Source organism: Balaenoptera acutorostrata, chromosome 19, assembly GCF_949987535.1.
Source record: "Balaenoptera acutorostrata chromosome 19, mBalAcu1.1, whole genome shotgun sequence".
Taxonomy (NCBI): Eukaryota; Metazoa; Chordata; class Mammalia; order Artiodactyla; family Balaenopteridae; genus Balaenoptera; species Balaenoptera acutorostrata.
This window is the reverse complement of record NC_080082.1, coordinates 46,476,170-46,498,373: the sequence shown is the minus strand read 5'-3', so window position 1 is coordinate 46,498,373 and position 22,204 is coordinate 46,476,170. Positions and strand designations below refer to the sequence as shown.

General features: G+C 49.5%; 1 protein-coding gene across 1 annotated transcript in view; it reads left to right on the top strand.

Moving 5' to 3' along the window:
• The window catches only part of TSHZ3 (teashirt zinc finger homeobox 3), a 69,452-nt gene that overhangs the window by 35,070 nt on the left and 12,178 nt on the right, over positions 1-22,204 (top strand). The window lies entirely within an intron of this gene.

Below are 22,204 nucleotides of genomic sequence, written 5' to 3'. Positions count from 1 at the left end.
CAGAATGTTCATCTGACCTGAAGCCCATCAGCTCGAAGTCAGGGCAGCCTTCCACGTCGCTGCCAGTTTCCTGGGTGTCTGGGAGAGATGGATGTGTGTCACTGGCAGATGTGAAGGGACAGGAAGCTTTTCCACAGCCCGGTGGGCAAGTAGCATGTGATGCCAGGGACATCACTGCCAGTGTTCTTGCCAGGTACCCTGGATCCAGAAATGACATGCTCATATTTCAGACCCTGGTGCTGTCCTTCCAGCCCTGCAGACTCAGTGGTCAGGCTCTGGTCAGCGGCCACTCACAGGAGCCATAAATCGGATATGAAGCATCCTGTCTTTAATTGATAATGGCTCATTGAAAATTTTACATTTTATTAGCATATTTATTAATATTGAGGTTTGAGATCTGCAACCTCCCCAAAGTGGAAATTCAGATCTTTTAAAAAGGAGCCTGCCAAATTCCCTTACAAGTCTGGGTACTTGGAAGTCTGAAATAGCAACGCTGTTTATTAACTGGAGGACCAGATCCCTCATTGTGGGCTAGGTCTAGGGATGGGAGGAGTACAGAGTGCCCTCCAGAACCTTCTGTGCCTGTTATTTGCCCCTGAGCAGGTGGAGCGTCCTGTGTCCCAAACCTGGCATGCTGTTTGACATACCGGCATACCACATGTGCTGCCTAAACATTCTTATTTATACACGCCTTAACTCAAATAAATTTATTTTTAAAACGAAAGTGTACTGTGTTACTCCCATAAATGAAGACCTAGAATCACTTGCCATAAAGAGAAAATAACCATAAAAATAAATGCAGTGAAATCAAACAATGTCATTAAATTCTAGTTGGCTTCTCTTGCCTGCCTATGAGTCGCATGCCTTATCTCTCTTTTTAAAAAGGGAAGATTAACCAGTGTCGGGGAGGTGCTAAAGACCAACGGCACCTCCCCGATACTTTCTCCTTCAAATAATCAGAAGGAAAAAGACAGAACGGTTGAGGGTGTAATTTATTACCGTGAGATTCAAGTTGAACCACCTGATATGTTCTTATACCACTGGTGGGATTCATCCCACATGGCGAGATAGTCTGGATTTCAGTGAATGTTGACTTCTGTTGGGTTCCCAAAGGGGTCCTTAGTCCCCAAAGGGTTGAGGATTATTTCTAGAGGCAAGTGTCTTTTCTAAAGAGGGTAGACAGAGGGAGGACCTCCGAGAGCCAGAGGGTTCAGGGAAGCAATAGGAGAGGACCCCACGACCGGCACAGACAGGGAGCTGTCTGCCGGGATGGACTTGTCCTTCTCTGAGGTGTCCACCCCATGTGACCATTGAGCATTTGAAATGTGGCAAGTGCAGCTAAGGAGCTGAATTTTAAATTTCTTTAATTTTAATTTAAACTTAAATAGTCACATGGACAGCACAGCTTTAGATCTTCCTTTTGTGGCTCTGTGCGTTTCTCTGACCAGAGTCTGCCGATGCATAATTTCCAGCCATGGGAGGGAAGGACAGGCCTCTCTCACAGCAGCGGTGTGCATGGCGCATAGCAACGTGCAAAACACTTTTCTCATCTGTCGCCCCTCTCATAGCAGCCCTGGGAATACCTGGCATCGCCATCCCCTTTGACAGATGTGGACCCTGAGGCTTGAAGGCAATGAGATGGAGAGGCCAGGATGCAGAGGGGATGGCCACGCTGACCACTTCCTATCCCACCTCTTTGCCCTGTGTGGACCTTCAACAGTATCCCATCTTCTGGTGCTCCTGCTTGGCCCGTGGACCCCACGCGTTGGTGTGGAGCCTGTGAGTGGGTCAGAGACACATGCCCCGCACCTTCTCTCCATTTCATCCCCTGTACTGGGGCATTCTGTAGGTCCATGGCCTCTCTTCCTACAAGGAACAAACCTCTGCAGTCAGAGTTTTCTGACTTTTCCTTGCCTCCCACCTTGAAGACAATCCTGGGTGAGAAGGGCCGTCCAGGGTACAGCCAGGCTTTGGAGCCCCTGTTTGGTCTCTGTTTGTTTTTTCCCTCCACTCTGTGCCACCTCCCCAGACATGAATGCCCCTGATCTGTCCTCGGAGTTAAGAGGTAGGGTGGAGGAAGGGAGAGGAGAGAGATTTGATTAATACATCCACAGCCAGATTGTTGGGTGGATTAATACATAACCCTCCCTATCCTCCATCCTCCCTCCATACTCCCATCCCAACCTTCTCCACCCATAATGGCTTTTTGTAAGAGTAGCCAAAACAGGGCAGTGCTTAGCCCAGAGTCTATCTGGCTTGCGGCTGGTGGACTTCGTAGCCTGAGATGGGGAGAGGATTTTGGATGGAGAAAGGTTTTTAGTACCCACGCTGCCAAGGCAACCACCCTCCTTCCTGGGCTCAAGAAGCTGAGCTGATTGCACAGGCAGGGGTTTCCTGGACGTTTAATGACTCGAAGGTACAAGGGCTGGGCCCGGTGGAGGGACTGTTCCTCTTGTCACCGTGCAGATTCTGCCCTTGTCACTGCAGGGATCTTTCCTGCTCATGGAAAGCATAATTTCTATAACCAAAAAAACCTGTTCCTTATTGAATGTTTGCCACGTGCCAGGCACTGTGTTAAATGTATAATGCCATTAACAGCATTTCTCAGAAGAGGGTACTTTTATTCTCAATTTATAGACGAAGACTCAGAAGCTTTTGTAACTTGCCCAAGTCCTCCAGCTGCTCAGGACAGAATGGAAGAATCTCGCGGAAGGGCCCGTGAGATTCTAGGGTCCGTTAGCATCGTGCCATCTGCACCACCGAGAGCCACCACCTCACCCAAACCTTTTCCCTGTGTTCATTCTCCTTCTGGCCCTGAGCACTGGGCCCCCAGGCCCATCCATTCATCCTTGTAGCAGATATTTGCAAACCACCCTGGATGCCAGTACCTGGGATCAGCATTATAACAAAAAGAAAAACAAACTGCATGTGGAATGGCCCCAAATCCCTTGGAGCTTACCTGCTTGGGGAGATGAAGGAAGACTGTGATTTTCTTCCTCTGGTGACCCCACACTCTCAGCTTTGGTTCACTCAACTCTGAGTCTTCACTTTTCCATCCATTGGCATCTGAAAAGTAGCTTATAGGGAAGAGAGGCTCATTATCTGGGACCAGGGTCGGGGACAGACAGGAGAGGGTTGGGGCATTAAAGTAGAGGCTTGGCAAACTGTGATGTGACAGCGTGATGAATGGGACCCGGGGTTCTGGGGATGGGGGAGACGTTGCTCAAGCCCAAAGAAGGAAAATGAACTTGTGTGCATTTTCCTGTAATCACAGATTCCTCTGAGGGCACCAGGTTACTGGAGCATGTGTTTTGTAGTCATTGGAACAATTTGAGTGGATGTATATTGAGCATCTGCTCTGGCCAGTGCTGGCAGGTGCGGTGGGTACCGAGATAGGAAGTCCTCAAGGAGGTCAGAGTGTGGAGGATACAGCAGACAGAAACAGGTAATTCTGATGTGGGTACCATGTTAGAGAAGGAAGTAAGCAGGATGGGAGCACAGAGGAGGGATGCCTCACTCATCCCAGGAGGCGAGAGAAAACTAGGAATGACTTCTTGAAAGGAGGGTGCCCAAGCTGAGTCTTAAGGGAATAACATGACAACCACAGTCTTGAGAACCATCTTTCCTCTTTGTGCCACATTGTCTAGTGCTTTGCAAGACAAGCTACACTGGGATGACAAGGGGAGTGCTATGCTTTCTACACTCATTATTTCCTACCTAGACTTCCTGGTCTGGGGACTATTTCCAGAACTTTCTTGATTCCTCTGCTAATCCAGAATGTTCGTTCTTGTTGACTTGATGGTTCCCAAAACCATGAAATCACCCAGATGTGATCTTCCTCAAAGTGAGTCTCCATTCAGGGTCCCTGCTCCATCAGGGGGTGGAGGTGCCCTGCCTTGGAGTCCTGTACTTAGAATATATTCTGTCCACATGGTTGCAGAAAAGGTACAGCCCAACTGATCTGAGCCCAGCAAGAGACCACAATCCTCCTTGCAGGCAAGGAATTCAGAATCTGTGCCCTCTCTCCCTTCCATCCTTCTGTTGTTCTTTTACCACCCACCCACTTGCCTCATCCTCTCCGGGGGTCAGCCCAAATCCCGTTACCAGCATGGGTGACGGTGGCACTGGGAGGCCTGAGGATGGCCAAGTCCTGAACCCAGGGCACTGAATAAATGGATGCCCGCCGACATGCTGTCTGCTGGGATGACCAGAGACACTGTGTGTATCTTCGTGCCAAGCAAAACTCCAATCAGCCTGTATTCCAGAGGCAGCTGGGAAGAGCAGCAGGCCCTACAGATTCACAGCATCCTGGTCATCAGCTCACAGAAGGGGAGCTCCAGGGCCAGCCTTGGAGAAGATGGCAGGCGGCCTGTCATGGTGGGTGGGCCCCAACTGCAGAGGTAGGAGGTTTGGCTTCTGGTCTCAGCTCTGCCATTAACTCCCCGGGGTGCCTTCAGGCAGTTCTGTCCCTTCTTTGGGCCTCGTTTCCTCCTTTATCAAATGAGGTGTTGGACTCGGTGCCTATCTGTAAGATCCCTGCTACCTCCTTCGCTCTAGAATACCATGATTCTGAGTAACCGCAGCCGGGATTTCCGCAGGGGTCTTCGATGGTGTGTCCCCGTTGCTCTCTGCTCCCAAGCAAGAGCATTGATTGGGTGGAGACCACTGAGCAGGGCAGATTCCTGGCACAAAGTGGGTGGAGCATTGCTGTCTGTGGTCCACATGGGCATCAGGCTATCAGAGAATGACTACTGGGTTAGTTGTCACTTTACCATACATACCCCTGGGTTCCCACAGAGCTCTCAACCGCCCAGGGAAGGAAGCAGACCCTGGAAGCACCCAAACCTCCATTTCCAGGAAGGATGGAGAGCCAGTCTCTCACAGGGGTGGAGCCCATATTGTTGGTCCAACTGGAGAAGGTAACAAACAGTTGGACCGGTTGTGCCCCCCCCCAAGCTGTGGGCTCCCTGGCAATGACTTCTGAGCTGTCTCTCTTTTGCTTGTTGGGTGAAAGTTCCAATGCATTTTTCTTTTTATGACTTGATTAGGGACGCAATAAACCCTGGCCATGATTTTTAATCTACCTGCAGTAATAATCTCTCAATTCTAATTTCAGAGATTAGCTTGTTTTCAAAACACGAAATGAAGGACAAACCTGGTCCCATAGTTGCCTAGCCTTGCCAACACATCCATAACCACCACCCACCATTGACAAACAAGCTGCTAACCACACCTGCGTGTCAGTACCATGGGAAGAAGCCCCGAGACCATCGGAGTGAGAGGCAGAGCATTAGGGATTTCAATTCTGCTTTATTTTCAACTTGAAATGGAGGAAAACAGACAAAAAACAAATAAGAAAGCTAAACAGTTGCGTGAGAGCTAGCAATTTGCTGGGTTCCCGATGACAGACACTGCATTATCATAATTGTCTCTTCTACATGATAGGACAGAAAAATAATAATGTCATTTTATTTATAGCTGGGGTGGCCCCTTTATGAGAGTCATATAAGTTTCTGCCAAGTGGAGTAGGTCAAATGACATCTTTTGATCAGGCCTGTCCAAAGAGATCAAAGATGAATGGCAGGTAATGGATACCCAATGACAAACCAAATCTAAAACAGAAATAAGGCTGCCAGAGCCTGCCAGTTACCCATTAAAGGCCCGCCTAAGGAAGGCAGGCTGCTTGACACGTTGGCCGAACACCTAAATCAGCTAAGCGTCAGTGCTAAAATTGTGTATTATCATTGGAAATGGCTATTATTTCCTCAGTAACATTTCTGTTTAGGCTTTGTTTGTGTACGACTGACCCGCAGTCAGAAGTGGAGTTGGAAGGAGGCAAGCCCAAGGGGCTGATGGGGCACCCTTGGCTTTGGCCATTACCTGGTTTTAATTGTGGGATCCTGATGGGGCATCACCCCTGCCCCTGCGTTCTGTTCAGGTGGAGAGGTGTTAGGTTTACAGGTAGGAGGGTGGGCTGGCCCCTTGGCCCCGGCCTGCATGTCTCTGTATCCTCTGCATCACTCCATCTTCTCCTGTCTTCCCAGACATATGCACTTGGGCCCACCACAGGCCACACAGAGCCCAGAACTTTCCCAGAACACAGGGCGAGCAGAAGTCCAAGCAGATGGAAAAAAGAACAATGACACCAGTTCCTACCCAGGCTGAGGGGGCAGGGTGGACAGTGCCTGTTTACGCAGTCACTACAGTTTACACATACAGACATGGGTAGAGACGGCTTCCAAAATTACGGAAATAAATGCTATTTTTTCCCCTTGAGCACTTGAGTTATGTGATTAAGTTGGGCTTTGTAGAGATGTTATTTAAAAGGCTTTGGTGGGAAACAAAATTTACTATCTTTCTTTGTTTTTGTTTTTAGCTTGCGGGGGTGGGACGGGGTGAAATACAAAGAAATATTCAAAGAAATATTTGGAAACAAGGGCTCCAGAAACCGCAGGAGAGAACTCTAAATCCTCCTGTCCCAGGGGATGCACAGGTGGTGCTGTGGGTAATTTTTTATTCTGCAGCGTATGCTGGCATGTTAAAAAATATTATTAAACATTGAAATGAGTACACTCGTTAGCTAATTAGTATGTTTCTCTTTCTTTTAATAATCCCGATGCGTTTCCTTTCTTTCCTACCCCCATTTTTATACATGTGGTAACCCTAAAGAACATATTTAGAAACATAATTAGTTATAATTAGAAGCAAACACATCTAGCCCAGGGTATCGCCAATTTATTATAAAGAATTGCAGGTAACGGTGGCAGCGGCAGAAAGCTAGGTTCTCTACTGCCTAGTGAGAATTGTGGTTTTACACACACGTGCACACACACACACGTGTACACCTACACATGCATGTGCGCACACATGTACCCTCTCAGGATCAAGGAGTCGCTTTTGCATGACTCTTGAAAGTTTCATAGGCCTCACGTTTCTCGATCATTCTGCATTAACTCTATCTTTAAGTACCGGAGACACTATGTCAGAGTCGTAGCATCATTCCTTGGTGATGAGAAGAAGACAGATATTTGACTGTGAGGCCTGTTGGCAGGAAATTTGGTAGTGAAGTCCCATCCAATTTGTCAAGCTCAGAAGTGGTCTCTGCTCTGCAGGAAGCTTGCAGCCTGGCCCCGGCACGTCACCTGTCTGGGAGACACCTCGCAACTCCATCTGAAGTGACAGGCTGCATATGCAGGGCCGTCCTGGGAACCAGGCCGCCATGTTTTCGGTCATTTGCTGTGGGGGGAGGGCACACCGCTCCTCTGACAGGCAGGCAGTCACCTTTGACATTTGACCCTGCGCTACAAAAAAGCCCAGACCCCCTTTGGTGGCTTCCACCCCAAACCTCTATGTAAATGAAAGTTTAAACAAATCCGTGCTCATGCTGGCTTTCAAGTGAGAAATTTTTTTTTTAATTTCTCTTGAATTATGTAAAGATGCATCACAAGATATTTACGAATTTTTTTAAAAACAGATATTCTTTTTATATACTGATAAAATTGGAAACTTGGAAGCATATTTGGCAAGTGTAAACAGATGGTTAAAGATATTTGCTGGGAAGTATCAGAAACAGTTATTCCTGACTTGCCTGCTTGGCTAAACATTACTCTGAAAAGTCAACTCACAGGGCACAAAGCAGGAGATCGGGTCCCCCTTTGCTTCTAAACGGAGCGGGCCAGGGCACTGTTTCCATTCTTTATCACCATGCTATAGGTAAAACCTGCCCATGGAAGCCTCTTGTCTTTTCACCTATACAGACTTGGTAAGGGGCTCTTGAGCGACTGAACAGAAGGCTTCTGTGTTGTCTCCTTAAGTCAGGATGCCTCCCTCAGAGGAAGCTGGGCATCCTTCACCTTTTTCCAAGTAAGGTGTGGAATTAGCACTTTTCCTTTGCTCTGGGGAACACAGTCATTTTATTCATAACAGCTCCATGCTAGGAGGTTTCCTTCAAAGGCAATGGATGTGAAGTTGCATAAAGGAAATTACTGGGAAGAAAGGAAGAAGAAACTGACATGCCGCCTTTTTTTTTAACCCCTATCCAGAGAGCAGAATTCACCCCACAAAACATTTCAAATAACGAAATCAACAGTGCAGGAGATTTAGCAGAAAGCATAGAATTTCATGAAATTGTCTTCTAGTCCGATTTGTGGTGTCTGTGTATGTGGGTAGGGGGGTTGACTGGAGGTTGGGCGGGGAAGGGGGAAGCTGCCGTATTTTTTACCAGCGTATAAAACACAAATGCTCGTGGCACTTGCTAATCTGAAATGCTTTTAGGAGAATTGTTCAGTAGCAATAATCTGTCAACAGATTACAATTTTGCTTAATTTTAATGTGGCTAACTTAAGATGGTTGTATAGGAAATTTATGCAACTGATCACAGTTATTAAATTACTGCATCTGCAAAGGAAGCAATCAAACCCCTTATTACAGTTGCTGTGAGTGAATGCTAAATGTCAAGGAGTTACCAGTGCGCTGCGGGGAATCACGCTCCAGTTAAAGATGCATAAAATATCAGCACTTTTTTAATGCTTGTGCATTCAACAAAGACTCCCATCATAATTAACTGGTATGGAAATAAATAATTTTTACAAACTACCTTAGAAACAGTTGTGCTACAGTTTTTGTCAAAGTCTGCTGCTCTCCAGCGATATTTAAGCCCTTAGACACGCTTCCCTCTAACTCACATATGCTATAAAATATTTAAATCTCACAGAGAGGTTTGAAAATGATATTATAAATCCAACTCTCAGTGCTAAAAAGGAATTTATGATGATTAATTTAATTATACGTTTTAAGGTTTTGATATTTTAAAAACTTGAGATTAATTTTTTTGGTTGTGGTCCCAGTTTGATAGTTTGGGGAAAGGGGCTGCTTTCTGTAAACAGCTGAAGACGCGCATAGGAGCTGAGCTTAGCCAGAAAGGTGGAGAGCGAGAGTTCTGGGCACAGCAGCTGTGGCCAGACAGCTGGGTTCAGATCCTGGCCCTGCATGATTAGCTCTGTCCCCTTGAGAAAGTTTCTCAGAGTCCCCATCTGTGACATGCGAGTGGGTCTTACCATTCACAGCTCCTCAAGCTTCCTGGGGGGGAGTACGTGGGGGAGGGCATGGAGGGACCAGGGGGAGCACCTACCCCTGGCGAGGCCTCGCTGGTACCTGGTTATCGGTGTGAAGGCCCCTACCTGGACGCTCACGAGGGCTCCATCTTGCTGATACCCATTCACTTTTGCTGGCAGGGATCACAGCTGTAACAGAGGGCCCCAGTTCATCCCTGCCAGTGCCCACATTCAGTGGAGGGCTGCGGGGTTTTAGAAATCTGGCTTAGGAAACCTTGGGACCTTTCTGGGCATGAAGTACTTGGCTGAGGGGGAGGGAAGCAGACAGGGGTGGAGTGAACAGCTGCTCCAGTGCTTAAAGGGCAGGCCTCACCCCTGCGCTGATTTGGTCCACTCAGCGCTCCCACCGTGATGGATCAGCTGGACCCTAGGGAAGCTGAGTTGTGAACAGAATCCCCCTCCCCACCAGGGACTCTGGGCTGTGGTGCAAGGCTGCTGGCTGCCCTGTGGACGGAGTGCCCCTGTCCAGCCAGGCCTGTACCATCCTCTTGAGAGAGAGGGTGCAACCCGGGCCTCTTGTGGGCACCGTGGAGAGGAGTCCCTTTACAAGTTTCTGGGTGTGCGGCCAACAGCCCAGGGGTCCTTGATCTCTTCCCAGAGAGCTTCAGGGGTGATGCTCTGGAAAGGATGCTTGTTTGCCGGGAATCAGATGTTTAAATAGCAGACCCTGTCCGTGAGGATGACTTTCTCTTGCCTGGTGTGTTCATTTGGTGTCAGTGTGTTTGGAATTGTTTGTTCAAATTTATTTAAAGGATAACTTTGTAGGGCAATCAGATTCATGCAGATGTCCATTTGTGCTTATATAGCTGGCTGTGTGCATATGTGTTTATGTATATGCATTTGTATGTGTGTATATGTTTACATATGTATGTATGTGTAGTCTATATAAAGACATGAAAATGAACCCAAGTCACTTCACTCATCCGTCACATCTTATTCCATCAGACAAGCAATGGAGCCCTCAGAATCCACCCCCACATTTGGCTTTTTTAGACTAGAACCTTGGCTTCTGGATGCTCCAGTTTGGGCCTGTGGTCTCCTCAATTCAGATCTCTCCTAGAGTCTGGAGGTACGTTTTGAGGATAGTTGTGGCAGCCCTTCGCGTTATTTCTTCTATAGGCGAATACACACTTCTAACAGTCAATCAGGGAAATGTCTGTATGTTTGGGAATGGGGAGGAGACAGCTTTTACTTAAAGCATTTGGAATATAGAATCTCTTCAAAGGAACTCATTTTGTTTTACATATAACTTAACACTGATTTCTGAAATAACCACAAACATCACATCCCCTGGCCTGACTATAAATCGTGTGAGTCCTTTGATTTTCTGCGTGTCCTGCGTATTTCCTATCTAGCAGGTTGGATGTGATGTAGCGTCTTGTGTCTCCTTCACGCCAGCACAGTTGCTGTAGCCGACCCTTCCCAGAGCCCAGGTCACAGGGGTCAGCCCCGGCCCCTGGGCACTGCGGGGAGCGTGAACAGCGCTCAGGGACTGCCCGGTCACCCCCGTGGGGCAGCGTTTGTAAGCTTGCCTCTCAGAACCCCGAGATGCCCAGTGAGCGCCATCCTGCACAGCCCAGCCCTGTGGCTCTGTCTTCTGAACAGGACGGACTCGCTTGTGGAGATGAAGGTGGCTTCAGGACCCCTTGCCCGCCTTTCTGAGGGTTGCAACCGCTCTCACGTGCTTGCAGGGCTAGAATCTCTGCGGGCTGGCTCACAGTCACCGTAACTAAGACGTCCCTGGTGTCGCCTGTGGAAGGGGCCCAGGAGACATGAGTTCCAAACCTGGTGCTCCTTGGCCAGCTGTGCATCTCACGGCGGCACAGCCTTCTCATCTGGGAGGTGGGGGAAGCCACCAAACCTACCTCATGGGATGGATGAGGAGAACACAAAGTGCTCAAAAACAAAAAATATCAAAACGTCCTAGCGGGCATCGTCACCACCATCATGGAGTGTCACATCAGGTAAAACCCAGGCTGTGTGGTTTCCCGGGAGCATTTAGAAGTACCTTTTCCAGCGCCCTGGGTTCCCTCCGACCCGGCCCTCTCTCACCTCCCATGGGAGCCCCGCGGGTGGGCCTTGCAGCGCCCTCCACTGGGGTGTCCCCACTCGATGCCCAGCACAGGACTAGAACCTTCCCTCTGGACCCGGCTGGCTCAGCTGGACCTCTCCAGGTCCCGTGCCGTCATTTTGGTTATTTCCACGTCGCCCTGATTGTGGACACATCTGTGTGATCAGGATGCAGTGTTTGAACGGCGCCCCGTCCCGGCTGTTGCCGTCTAAGTTCTCATTCCAACAGTTGCCCCTGTGCACCTGCTGTTTGCCTTGTCAAATAAGGTGGCATTGGACATGTGGCCCACCGCAGCCAGGAGGCAAGCGGATGCCGCTTTTCCCTTGGCTTCGAGGCTTTCCGGGGACTAAAGAGGGCCCTGTCATCCCCTCTTAGGGGAAGGTGGGATCACGATCCCTCCCATGAGACTTGGGCATCACCCGCTTCTTTTCAGCTGGATGAGTCGAAATCCCCCCACCATCCATTCCACCCGCACAGGCCCGCACCCAGCCTTCTCCCCATCGCTCCTATTGTAGCCGAGGGGGGAAAAAGACTTTTAAGGATTTGCTAATGGTAATGGAAACTATTCTGATATAGCATTAAGGATTTTGCTCCTGAAATGTGTTTAATGTAAATATGCTGTCAGAGACCCTTCAAGTAATTGACACAAGCAGATGATTAGCAGTGCTCTCAGCGGTGTTTTTGCATAATCTTACATTTTGACAGAACTCCTCAGTCACATTTTATTGTCAGTGCTCCGCCATCAGGAGGACTTCCTTCCCCGATAACACTTAACTTTGTCCTGATGCGTTTTGTGAGAGGTCATTTCACTGGTTCTGCGTGCGTGGAGGGGCGTCATTGCCAGGTTTGTCTTTCTATCAAGAAACCGTCTTAAAGAGTAGACTTTTCACCAACTTGGAAGAAATCGGAGGTGCCACTTCCCGGCCCTGACCTGGGCTTGAGGGACAGCTGCAGACTGCCAGGGGGGTCAGCTCCTAGAGAGCTGGGGGGCCTGGCATGGGAGGCCAGTGGTCGTTGTCAGCAGGAGAGAGGCCTGGGCGTGACCCCCGTGCCCACCGCTGCCCTGTAGCCCCACTCCCAGGAGGTCGTCCTCTGCAAAGCTAGTTGTAACCTACTTTCCGAGCTGGGCTTTTTTTTTTTTTTTTTTTTTCCCATGTTGAATTGAGTTCATCTTTGGTGATGTAAAAAAAAAAAAAAAAAAAAATTGGTGTTCAATTATAATCATATCTAAGTGCCCCAAATTAAACTGCCCTGATCCATAAGCATTCATAACGGCATACAGTTAAGTTACATTAACAGTCAATATAATAAACCTTCACCTTTATTGAAGCTGCTCTTGTTTCTACAGCAGTTCTTTAATCTATCTCAATAGATTTCTGGTGTACAGCACTTATAGATTTGGCCAGTGACAAGGGTTAGAGTAGTCTTGTAGAACATTTACTTGTAGCTCTGAAAAGCCCACATTCATCAGAGGATGAAGTCAATCAGATTGTACCAGGATCAATGGGAGGCTTCTGGGATCCTTCTGAGGCTTGTAACGTGTTCACCTTCTATGGAGAGGATTCACACACACACACACAGAGACATACACACACACACACACACACACATATACACACATACACACGCTCTCTCTTTCACACACATACACCCCTCTGTCTTAAAGCCATTTATCTCTGAATGTCAAATTGCAATAATTAACCATTATTGATCTTAAATTCAATTAACTTCATTAACACAGGTCATGATGAGGGTGCTTGTAAGGGAAAGGCATTTGCCAAGTGTCTTTGCTCCTGTGACATCCCGTGTTCCTGGTGATGGCTACAGACTGTTCAAACTGGCTCCTCAGAGAGGCGTAAAGGGCCGCTCTGAGACGTGGGCCCAGGACTGGGCGAGGGATCCACGCCAGGGGGCTTGTGCGGCAGGAGAAGGGGGGCCGCAGGGTAGCATTCGGGCACCCTTGCGAAAGGTAGGCAAGGGAGCCTCTTAAGCACACGTGTAGCTCATTTCCAGCGGTGGGGGGATGCTGCCCCAGGTGCCCGACCCGCCTCTCTCCGGAGAATGCTTTCCCGTACGCTGCAGCCTTGCTACAGCGACGTTCAGAAACTTCCAGGGTTTGCTTGCCTCACGAAGCAGCCTTTCCATTTGTATTTTTACATGAAAAAAACTACTTTCCCTTTTGACCAAGGAGAAGAGAAGAAACCCAGATCCCGCAGTTGGGTCTGGCAGAGGGCTCTGGACACCCGCACCGTGTGACATTTGCTCCTTTACTTCCTATGCATAATTTGTTGTTTAATTTTCACTACAGCCCCCCAAGGAAGGTGACATCACCCCATTTTACCAAGGATTGTATGTCACGCTTTTCAGAAATGAGGGGACCGTCCCTCTGTGTCCTCACACTTAAGGAGGATCTTTCAATGTGTACGCAGGAGAGGAGCAGTGAGATAAAGTGGGAGAGGCCTAACTTCGGACCGCCCATCCTAGTTCTGAGTCTTAGGAGTCCTGAGGTCTGCCTCCATCCCCTGATCTCTGTCTCTGAGCCTCCATCTTCCCATCTGTAAAATGGAGCCCCTGATGTCCCTTGCCCTCCCGGGTTGTTAGATAGCTGGGTGGAGATCCTGCACAGGGAGGTCCCCAGGGATACAAAGCCCCCCAGGGGTGGGGCCGTCCCGTGAGGCACAGCCGCAGGGAGATGGGATGTTCCTGGCCCTTGACCGTTCGTTCTTCTTTTTTAATTCTTTATGGAAACGCCGCTTGGTGCTGAAGTGTCTCAAGGAAACAACACAAAACAAACAAAAAAGAGCAAGAGGAAGTCTGCCTTCCATATTTGTGACGTCTTTTCCTTTGAAAGTTTGATTCAATTCAAAGGATTTACCAAGCACCCAGCCTGTGCCAGGCCCCATGCGGGGGGCTGTGGAGACAGTGTCCTTGCCTGCCCGGGCCCAACCCACTGTGGAAACAAGTGACTGTAGGATCCCTGGAAGGTGGTGAGCACGTGGAGGTCAGGAGGATAGGCTTGGGGTGGAGGGGCCAGCAAAACCCCAGCCAACATGGGACTTGAGCTGGGCATCCAGAGGTGAAATGTTTCTGGTCACATGAGCAGAGCTGCAGAGGGACCTTCCCTGGGTACACAGGAAGCACCAGGGGAGCCGGGAGGTGCTGAGATCACAGAGGTCCCAGGGCCGCCCGAGGAGTGGCAGTTATCCCGGAGGCCATGGGCAGGGAGTGCCACTGGGTCCTCCCCACCACGCCAAGCACGGTGTCTGCTGAGCCGTCTCAGGAAATGCCTGCTGGTCCCTTTGCAGAGGGATGGGTGTTTGGAGGCTGTTTTAGGAGCATTGTTTCTGGGGCTGTCATTAGGGAATGGCAGGGGACAGCCAGGGACACATCTTCCGGTGTATTGTGAGGAGTCTCCCTCATCCCCTCAAAGCCTGGGTGTTTCTTGAGCACCTGTGCTAGACTCAAAAATCCAGGCTCTAGAGCTTTCCATTGGCCCTAGGAAGGGGCAGGGCAGAGGAAGGGGGAGTGGAATAAACCACACAGCGTGCCTCTGTGCACCACGTGGTAGACTCATTCAGCCTTGATAGGTTACACTGCAGACCTCTCACCGAGCCCTTCCCCCCCCCACCTGTCACACAGACACCTGTCCCTGCCATGTTCATCTCAGGGCCTCGGGAGAGGCGGTGGGGTGATGGCAGAGCCGCACTGAGGAGAATTGAGGACTCTGCCCTGTGAGGGGATGGGGTTCACCTGGGTGTCAGCCCTGACTCTGAAGGAAGACCCACTGGTTCCCACCTGTGCTTGGGGGCACCATGCCCCATGGGTGCTTTGGGTGTCGCTGCAGCCAGATGCCCGGGTAGCCCAGTAGCCCTTGAGGCCGGTGGAAAAGTGGCTGCCACCTCCTCCTTCCACTAAGGTCAGTGGTTTTAGCACAAAGTTCCCCCCTGTCTCTCTTTTCCCACAGTCCATCATGACTCTCCTTACCTCACCGAGAGTACTGATGGGCAGAAGGAAGCAGAGGCCGGAGCTGCTGACGGGCTTGTGGACATCCCACCAGGCTGGTCCCTGAGGTCGTGTGCCTTTGCATCCAGCCCCCAGCGCAGGCGCCCACTCTCACCCATACACCTGCCGTCCCCGAGTAAGTGTCCCAGGAGAAAGGGGCTTTGCCTGCCTGATTCTTTGCAGACGGTGCCCAGTACAGAGCTTGACACACAGCAAGTGCTTACTAAAAATACATTTCCTTTCATACTTCTCAACATTTCACAATACATTTATGAATGTGTGCTTGTGAAAATTTCAGACCGTGTAGAAGAGAGGCCCTTTTCTCTCCCTCCTCCTGCCATCTCCCTCCGCAGCAGTGGTGTCCCCTCTGGCACCCAGGGAACACCCCTCACATCCCCGCGAGGATCCTTTTCCTGGGTGCCCGTCACACAAGCTCACACGCCAGCTCACACAGAAAACAGGGATCAGTGTTTGTGTTTCTGAGACTTCTCTCCGCCAACACTTGACAGTTATGTCTTAGAGACCATTCCACATTAGAATTTAGAGAATTGTCTCATTCTTTTAAAGTCAACTTTTCATTCAGTATAATATACAAAAAGACAGCAAACAAATATGGGTGTAGAGGGCGATGAATTTTCCCCAAATGAACATATTCATGTAACCATGGCCCAGATCCAGAAGTAGAACAGTTCCCGCACCCTGGGAGTCCTTGGTGCCCCCTCCCAGTCACCCCCTCCCAATGGAACATCACAGATTAGTTTTGCCTGATTTTGAAATTTATGTAAATGAATTCAAACAGTATATTCATATTATCTTTCTTGTATTGTGTCTTTCCCTTAATATTATTTGTAAGATTCTTCCAGTTGTTTTGGATAACAATTTGTTCATTTTCACTGCTGTGTACCATTCTGTTGTGTGGATAGGCCACAATACCTTTATCCTTGCACATTTGGGTTATTTCCAGTCTCTGTTATTATGAAGGATGTTCCAAAGGATATTATGGTCCCAGTCTCTTGGTGGGATATGTATGCATGTCTGCTGGGTAGAGATCCAGGAGGAGAACTGCTCTGTCACAGAGTGTATGTATGTGTAGCTTTAGCAGATACTGCTAAATAGTTTTTCAAAGTGGTTGTACCCCTTTATACAGCAGCAGCCTCTGGGAATGAGAGTTCCAGTTGCTCCACATCTTTGCTAACACTGTTGTGTGTCTCTTATCATTCTTGTGAATTGCTGAATATTATTTCATGGTACGGATGTTCCTTAGTTTGTTTATCCACTTTTATGGTATTAGAAGAAATGTTCCTGAGAACCCCCTTAAACACAGAGGGGTTTTTTTTGCACATGTGTATTTCTATAGTATAGATTCCTAGCTGGATCAAGAAGTATAACAGATTTTCAATATTGATACATGCTGCTAAATTACCCTTCATAAAATGGCCATGACAAGTAATACACAAGCCACTAGTGAGAGTGCCACTCTCATTACGTGTTGCTGTTTTAAGTTTCTTTTTTCTCCACAACCCCCTTTTGAAGGATGGTGAGGTGTTGAGAGTTCTTGAATCTAGCACAAGAAACACCTAAGTCAGACTATATAAAAATGAGAGAGACAGGGTATTTAAAGGAAACATGCAATGTGACACCGACCAGCCAACAGGTATTATTTATATATTGGTTGGGGGCAACCTATTTTAATAAATAGAAATGAAGTTGAAATCTATGGGCATTTATACATTTCGGTCAAAATTATAAAACATTTGAAACTTTATTTTTTTCACACTGATGGGGAAGATTAACATCCCTCTCCTGGATGTGACCTATCCATTCAAATGGTAGTTACATGTGTATTAGCAGACCTGGGTGTGTGCTCAGTCAGTGCCGTCTGGATGCTGGTTGAGTGCTCAGTGTATACTCAGTCAGTGCTGGCTGAGTGCTGGTTGTGTGCTGGGCAAATGACGCCTGAGTGCTAGTTGAGTGCCGGGTTGTAGCTGGCCAAGTGCTGGCAGGGCTACCAGCTTCAGGAAGGTCTCTCTGTCCAGGTGGCTACCGTGCTGGTTGCCCAGTGCGGTGAGGGAAGGGCTGGGCTTCTCTGGAATCGTTGAGAGCATCCCCTTTCCCGGTTTTCCCTGTGAGCATAAAATGAGGAACCTTGTTAGGAAACACTTAGTGTTTTGTGCAGTGGTAGTGAGGGGACGTGAAGAGATGTGTGTGAAACAGGAGGGCACTTGGGGCTGCTCTACCTACACCTGAGAGCGTGGGGGAAGCTGGTGGGAACTTCTGCCTGAGGTTACACTTGGTCTGCGTGGTTCTTAGACTAAGCAGCGCCTACCAAACTCTGTGAATTCGACCAGGAGTTACTCAGAGAGCTGACCTGCCAGGCTGCGTGAAGGGTGCAGAGGTAAGGAATGTCTGGTCCCTGACCCTGTAATGTATATGGAGAGACCATTTGTGCATGTACTTAGCCACTGTAAAAACTATGAGAGATGAATGCCAGTAGGGATGTTCAAATAATAATGCCGATAATCGTTCCTGATATTTCTCTAGAACTTAGAGTTTAGAGGACTTTTCCATCCATTGTCTCATCTCTGAGATTAACGAGGTCAGTTTCAGAGAGACAGGTGAGAAAGGATTTCCTGGGGGGAGGTGGAATGAGCAGGGTCTTGGAGGGCAGGGCTGAGGATGTGAAAAGATGAAGCATCATATACAAAGTGGAAGAAATGGCGTCAGCCAAGGCAAGGCCAAAGCAGCATTATTAGGGAGGGTTAGTGTGTATGTCTGAGGGAGGTGGGCAGTGGAAGATAAACTTGGAAGGTAAAATGGAGCTTGGTTATGCCGGGCTTTGAATATCAAGCTAAGAAGTTTGTGTGGGTGTGTGATCACAAGGGCATTCCCTTGTGATCTATGTAACCAGGGCCATCTTGGCCACATAAAAGTAAAGCCCATGACTCTGAGCTGTTTATTTTGGTAACTTCTTATCCCTAACCCTAAAGCGTCTAGAGTATGTATTTAGTATTGTATACATGTTGGATGAAGGGATGGGTTTTTGGGTGGATGGATGGATGGTAGATGGGTAAATGGGTAAATGGATAGATGGGTAGATGATTAGGTAGATCAATTGCCTCCTCTTCCAAGTAAATCCTGATTACTCTTTCAAGAAAATCATCCATTGACCTTCTCCCTACTACAACTCTTTAGATGCTACGGAGAACAGCCAGTAAAGCTCAGGGGAATTTTGAGTTGTATATCTACAGCCCATTTTGAAGAGGACCATTGTAAGAACTGTCCCAAATTTTCCCCAACCCATTGCCCTATTTTCAACTGTAGTTTCCCTGGGTCTTGAGATCACTGAGTGTGCAGACAGGTAAGAGTTCCACTTTGTTCCACAGCTGCCTCATAGGGGACCACAGGCTACCCCGTGAGGTCACTCTGTCCTCCTCCCGGAGATCCTGTGCTCCAGAGCTGAAGGTGTGTAAGGCATAACTCTTCTTAGCCATTATCGAGGTTGACCACTGTTTATGGTGTCCCAGCACATCCCCTGCCCCTAATAATTCACCCGAGTCCTATTTGCTGCTGTCTGAAATCCCACCAAGGTGAGAGAATGTGTTCTTTGGATGAAGTTACTCTTATAATTTACTAGATCCATTACAGATTAGGATTTACCTTATGGGTTTTGTGGAATAACAGAGAAAAAGGCTATAGGGAAGAGGTTCAGACCCTAGAGTTTTCTTTTTTTTTACTCCAGGTAGGCAGGAAACTAGGAAATATGTGGAGCTCAGAAACAGAAAAGGGAATATGGCGCCCACAGCAAGCTTTACTTCCTTCGCCACTCTTGCAAGGACTTACCTTCAGAAGCCATGCTTTGCCTGATAAACCATCACTGCTTCCTAAGCCGAACTGACTGGAGTGTCAACCTAGCCACCCCCATCAACACAGGGATTAAGGTTCTGCCTTGTCAGCTCCAGGGTGGGTTAAGCACTCCTGTGGGGCACGGGGAGTGAGAGTATAGGTCCTCTGTGAGAGCTGGGTGTAGGGACCACTGTTGATTCACCCAGTGGTTCATATGTGCTTGAAGCCAAGGACAGAGGTGACTCAGTTGGTCCCTGAACTAATATTTATTTACTCTCTATTATCTGAAGGTTTGTTTGAGGCAATTGCTTTGAATGTGAGTGTGTCCTTGATACATTTATTTTTCTTTGCGGTTAGGTTGCAGTAGGATGAGTGTGGTTTCAGAACTGAGGGAGCTGGCTTCCCTCTCTGATCTCAGGAGCTTCCCAGCTTCCTGGCTTCCTCTTTGTCTGATCCATCTCTCCCGTGGGGACGGTCCTGAGAAGGGGAGGGAGGTTGTTCAGAGGGGCTGCTGAGATGGCTGAATGAGGCCTTTTCACGGCAACAAGCATCCAAGGAGACAAGCCCTGGAAGTGTCTTTCTTGACCCGGTGGGCAGTGGCGGCTCCAGGTTTGGCTTCTGGAGGCTCCCGGCCTCGTGTTCACCACCACATCTAGAGGAACAGGACTTGGCCTGGATACCGAGTCTCCAGGACGGGTTGGGGTTTCCAGCAGCGGGGAGGTGTCCCCTGGGCCTCGCTGTCGTTGGCCTCCTAGAGAATCAGCAGCAGCCCATTACGGCCTGAACAACCACTGGCCACTCTGGCTCTGCTGAAGGGCGACGTTGCCTTATTCACGCTGGCTTGATTCACCAATCAGCTAATGCCATGCCTTTCTTGGCATGAAAGCATCGCAGCTTTATTAACACAGTGATACCCAACTGAACAAGCATTCATGTCGCACATTACATCAAATTAACATGTACAAAATTAATATTCCTGACCTTGCTAGTGGGAAGAACAATCAATCTAGGGGAGGTTGTCATCCCGCCGCGGCCAGCCTTCCGGAGAAGTCCTGACCATTATAGCTTCAGCCACCATTTCCTTCCCCCACAGCCAAGGCTTGCACCCTAGCCTCCCTGCCCAGCTTTGGCCCTTTGGGATTCTCCTGGTTCCTGGGAGGCCCCTGGTCTCCCTGGTACCATCCAAGAATGCCATTCTCTCTTTGTCCCCAGAGACTGCGACCTCTGTCACCCCAGATGGTTTGGGTGACATCTCTTGTGACTCCAGGTGGCCAGGTGGATGGAGAAGACTTGTGTTCTCTGCCAGGTTGTGGCCTCCTGGGTACCAGCCATGAGCACTCCTCTAGAATCAGTTTTCTTTCTCTGCTGCCTATTTAATATCCTAATGGAGGCCCAAAAGCTCAATCTAATCGCCTTGATATTACCCAGCGCGTTTAGCTAAGCTCCCCTCCTCTCCATCACTCACTTCCTTCTGCCATCGCCTGGCTCTCGTGGCACCAAAGGGAAGTCTCCCATCAGAGTGCTGCCCCTTGGAACCCCCTCCCAGTCAGCAGCCAGCAGGACGTACCCCATCTGGATTTCCGCCTTCTGCAGGACCCCTAAGCATCAGGGAGCTGGGAGCTGCCTGGAGGGTGAATGTGTTGGTCATCGCTGGCCCAGGTCTGAGCACCCTGCCTGTCTCATTGCTTCTCACACCTTCCAGAGATCCTGGCAGCTCATTTTAGGGGCTCTCAGAACACCGGGGGATAACTCTGGGCCCCAAATCAGGCTGCACCAGACAGGGAAGATGCTGCCACGTGGCTACACTCACAAAGGAGCCCTCCTGTCCCTGTCACAATTAGGTGTGCAACACAGGCGCACGGAAGAGAGACCTGTGTAAAGAAAACCCAGAGGGGCACAGTGCACTTTGCGTGAGCCCTTCGTAAAGCAGAAATTCTTGTGTAGAATGGATCAATCTGTCTAGAGTTTCCAGGTGTCTTTAGAACAAGGTGTAATTTAGGTGACCTTTTTCTGGGAACTTTGAGCTCTTTCTCCCGTGAAGAGATGACTCAAGGCAGAAGCTGACCTGAAGTGGGGCTGCACTCAGCCCGGAGGAGGTGGCCAGGCTGGGGGCCGGAGGCTGCAGGGACACTGGCAGCTGCAACCGCGGAAGGTCACCTGACTCTAACCACGCCCCTGGGGTGGGCGGAGACTGGGAATCAAGACAGCGTTGGGGGTGGGGCAGTGGCGGGTGTGGCTGTGGGTAGAGCCGGGCTTGAGGATGAAGGCCCAGGCCTGGGGGGAGGCGCGTGCTGGGTCAGGGATGTTAACTTCGTACCCGTGAATCCGATGGATGTCTCCTCCTTCCTCTCCCTCCTTTCCTTGCTCTTCATTTCCCTCCCTCCTCCTTCCCCTTCCTCTCTGGCTTGCTTCCTTTCCCCCAGCCCACACCTTCAGGCCGCCAGAGGGATGGGGAGCAGAACCCGTGCCCCGTGGGCACCTCTCACCTCAGCAGGGCTCTCTGCTGGTCCCCGCTGCCCCTCTTCCTGAAAGGCAGCTGGAGAATCTGGCGGCCTGGGGTCCATCACCTCAGAGGCCTGTCTTGGCAAGCGTAGGACTCAGCCCAGAGGCTGTCCCAGGACCCGCCTCCTGGGTGTGGGGACTGCAGGATGGGCCTGTGTACTTCCGTGGAGTCTGTGCACCTGTGCTCGTAGAGCCCTTTTCACTTGGGAAAGCCCTTTCTGCTCACTGCTTGTGACTTCCTTGTTGTTCTGCAAACACCTGGGAGGTGGGTGTGGCATCAATTGTGCCCCCACCCCCCACCGCCCCCATTCGTGGGGAAAAAAAACTGGAGCCCAGAGACTTGAAGTCAAGTCTCATGGTCACATGGACACCATGGGGCAGAGCAGGAGCCGAGACCCGGGTTCATTGTCTGTGACATCACTCAGTTGAACAGCAAAACGCACAACACAGGAACACCAACAAAAACGGTAGGTCCTCTCGGAGTCCAGGGTGGCACCTTCGTGGCCACCTCTCCAGGTGGGGCTACTGGGGCTTCCCACCTGCCCACCCCTGCTGTTACCGGGACTCTGCTCTGTTACGGGCCCAGGTGTGGGGTGGAGGGGAGGGGTTCAGAGGTGACCAAGACACCTGTGATGATCTTGGTGTATTTCTGTGTCCAAGCACATCTAGAACG